This window comes from Mandrillus leucophaeus, unplaced genomic scaffold (assembly GCF_000951045.1).
Source record: "Mandrillus leucophaeus isolate KB7577 unplaced genomic scaffold, Mleu.le_1.0 Scaffold36, whole genome shotgun sequence".
In the NCBI taxonomy this organism is placed as follows: domain Eukaryota; kingdom Metazoa; phylum Chordata; class Mammalia; order Primates; family Cercopithecidae; genus Mandrillus; species Mandrillus leucophaeus.
Genome location: NW_012103809.1, coordinates 3,814,694 through 3,818,533, shown reverse-complemented (window position 1 = coordinate 3,818,533; position 3,840 = coordinate 3,814,694). Strand labels below are relative to the sequence as shown.

The 3,840-nt window shown below is 41.8% G+C and overlaps 1 long non-coding RNA gene across 1 annotated transcript in view; it reads left to right on the top strand.

The window, feature by feature from the left end:
• Positions 1 to 3,840, top strand: part of LOC105546447 — a 9,298-nt gene that overhangs the window by 989 nt on the left and 4,469 nt on the right. The gene's annotated exons all lie outside the window — the stretch shown is intronic.

Genomic DNA, 3,840 nt, shown 5'->3' with positions numbered 1-3,840 from the left:
CTGCCTCAGCCTCCACAGGTGCCTGCCACCACGCCCGGCTAATTTTTGTATTTTTAGTAGAGATGGGGTTGCCCCATGTTGGCTAGGCTGGTCTCGAACTCCTAACCTCAGGTGATCCACCTGCCTGGGCTTTGCAAAGTGCTGGGATTACAGGCATGAGCCACAGTGCCTGGTCAAGCTAAGGTCTTTATAACATCTCCCTTTGGTGCCAACAGCTCCACCCCCCAACTCCCTTCACTTCTCCATTTCTCTCTGGCCTCCTCTGTTGCTCCTCTGTCCTTAGCTCACTCATGCCTACCACACAAGCCAGCCATGCTTCTGCCTCAGGGCCTTTGCACTCACTGGTTTCTCTGCCTGGAATGTTTCTCTGGTAATGCAGATGCCACCATATCCTTGGAGACATCCTTATCTCAACTGCAAACCACCCTCCCTCTCAGTACTTCCTGACTTCTTTGTTTATGTTTTTCCTTCAGCCCATACCATTCATTATCTGCCATACTATATATTTTACTTACCTTGTTTATTTTCTCTCCTCTGGAATACAAAGTCTACAAGGGCAGAGATTTTTTTCTTTTGTTTTCATGGTTCTAGGCTCAAAACCTCTAACAATGCATGGCACATGGAAGATGTGAGAATTTGCTGAATAACTGAATGGCACCATGTTGCTTCACCTAAGGATAATGACTTAGAATAGGAAAAATGTACTGTGCAAAGATCAGTTCTCAATAGCTGTCTACATCTCAGAACAAGAAAAATTAGATGTAAACTGTTGCACAAAGGATTAGATGATTTTTTTAAATCACATTGGAGATAAGTATTGCCATAAGCCATATAAGCAAAACAATCAAATCTCTGGAGACATTGGAAAATAAGATTGATTCTAAATTTGCTGCTGATGTTTACCATTGCTTTGCATAAAGGCAAAAGGAAGGGCTGGCCAACTTCTCATGGTTTTCCAAGTCCAGGTGTCTATGGCTGAAATAATAGACAAGGAGTAACACTGTAAAATTTGGCAGAGCTGGGAGACTGCTTGAGGCCAGTGGTTCAAGATAAGTCTGGATAGCATAGAGAGAGATTCTGCCTCTAAAACAAAACAAAATAAAAGACAAAACAACTAATTCTGTTTTTTGTTGTTGTTGTTGTTGTTTTAACACAACAACAAACTTGACTATGAAAATTATTGCTGGGTGCGGTGGCTCAGGCCTGTAATTCCAGCACTTTGGGAGGCCGAGGCGGGTGGATCACCTGAGGTCAGAAGCTCAAGACCAGCCTGGCCAACATGGTGAAACCCTGTCTGTACTAATAATACAAAAAATTAGCCGGGCGTGGTGGTGCCTGCCTGTAATCCCAGCTACTCGGGAGGATAAGGCAGGAGAATCACTAGAACCCAGGAGGTAAAGGTTGCAGCGAGTTGAGATTGCACCACTGCACTCCAGCCTGGGCGATAAGAGCAAAACTCTGTCCCCCCAAAAAATTATTATGTATAATTCATTCAAGGCCTGTATGACTCAGTTCCCTTAGAAAAATGTCATAATTTTTATGATATTACTGAATACCATTGGCATTATTTGTGTAGCCCACTTAAGTGAAGTCAATAACATGATTAACTGGCCTATTATCTTCATGTCAGGCCAACGTTATTTGGATTTTATAAGTTAGGGTGAGATACAAATAAGTGAAAATATTTTTTCTAATGAATAATGGTGAATCTAAAATAGGATCGACTTGGCCGGGCATAGTGGCTCATGCTTGTAATCCCAACATTTTGGGAGACTGAGGCAGGAGGATTACTTGAAAACAGGAGCTTGAGACCAGCCTGGGCAACAAAGGGAGAACTCTTCTCTAATAAAAATAAGAATAAAAAATTAGCCAGGTGTGGCAATGTTCACCTGTGGTCCCAGTTACTTGGGAAGCTGTGGCAGGAGGATTGTTTGAGCACAGGAGTTCAAGGCTGCAGTGAGCTGTGACTGCACTTCAGCCTGGGCAAGAGAGCAAGACCCTGTCTCTAAAAAAATAATAATAATAAATAGGACTGACTCGCATATGTAAGCAACTATTTTGTTACCAGTGACAGAATATATGTGATGATGTTTTCTAGTCTTGTGACTGGTTTCTCAGTTGTATGTTTTATTTTTAGAATCATTGTTTCCAGGCTGCGTTGTTTGGAAACTCAGCTGACAGATGTATGAATCTGATTCCAAGGTCTGTGAGAGCTGGAAAGGGCCTCAGAGATGGTTGGGACTGATACTCTTGCATTACAGGTTAGGAAATGCAACCCGGAGACGAGAAGAAACTTGCCCAAGGACATAACAGCCAGCCTGTGGCTAGGCTGATACTAGAATCCTGTTCTTCCCATTCCAGTCGCATGCTACTCAGGAAACTCATCAACATTCCTGAATATTGAGTGTTTCCTACCTGTTACATTAGCAGTTTTTGAGAAGGGTATATATTGTAGTTAAATTAATCAGCTCTGGGAAAATATGGGTGCTGCATGGGAATAGAGACTGCCATTTGAGAATCACTGCAGAAATGACAAAACCCTGAGAATGAAGAATGGGCCTGAAATAGTCCTGGCACTCTGCTCTTCCACCAAACTGAACTGCAGCTCTAAGGAAAATGACTTCACGTCTGTCACTCTAAAGCCTGTTCTAAGATCACATCCCCTCTGGCTCTCCCTAATACTTCTGATTATAGTTGGTAATGATGCCCATTAAATGTCTTTGGTTTCTTGGTACACAGAGAGAAGGTAAATAATGGGTTCATGATTTAGGTAAGAATACACAAATATTTTTCACACTATAAATCTGCTTTCTATTCAGTTAAATATGAGACCATCTGGTAATGGAGAAAATGTTTGAAAAATCTACCTAGGTTAACCTAAAATGTTGCATTTCCTGCCTTCGGGCTTTGAATTTTTAAGTTTCATGTCTTCATAGATGGTGATCAGGATAAAAGTAATATCTCTCTTATATTTGTGCACATGTTTAAGTCTGTGTACATATACATATAAGTCATATAACAAGCCCCATGCCAGTGTGCTTAGGAAACACAAGAGTGCTAAAGACTAGAGTCAAGTTCCTCTAAGCAACTCAGGGTATGATCACTTAGCACTTTTTTTTTTTTAAGTGTAATTTCCATTTTATTTTTCTCTAGAGAATAGTCCGTCTTCAGTCTTTAAGGACTCAGCTCTTTACACAGGCTTTGGTGGGGGTTGTGGAGCAGCACCCGCAGGTCTAAATCAGGGCTGGGGGTGTTTGGTCCTTGCGGGCTTCATGAGATGGATTCCTGACTACTTTGCTGTGAATTGCATAACTCATACAGTAATGTAGCTTCACAAACAGCTTGAGAAGCACATAGGCATCGAAGACGCTCGCTTCAGAAATGTCCCTGACCGCTGCGACCTCCACTATGTTTTGGATGACGAATTTCTTAATGGCCTTGTCCTTGGGCACACATAGGGCACAGTTTGTGCAGCGAATAGGCTGCACGTGGCCAAGGCACAACCGTTGTTCTTTCTTTTCTTGGTCATCTGGGAGGCACGGACCGGAGAGAGGACTATCACATTGTTTTGTTAGGCATAGGTTGCTAGTGTATGAGTATTCTGGCACAATTATATGATACTGAAAGTAGGAATCATAAACATGAGTAAGATTTGGAATCCTGTGTATCAAGTGGCAATGAGTACATTAATGATGAAAATGACAGCAAAAGCTAAAAGTAAAAAAGAAGGCCTTAAAGTGCAGTTTTCAGCTTTTTTTTTTTTTTTTAAAGTAGTGACAGGGTCTTGCTGTATTGTCCAGACTGAAGTACAATGGTGCAATCATAGCTCATTGCAACCTT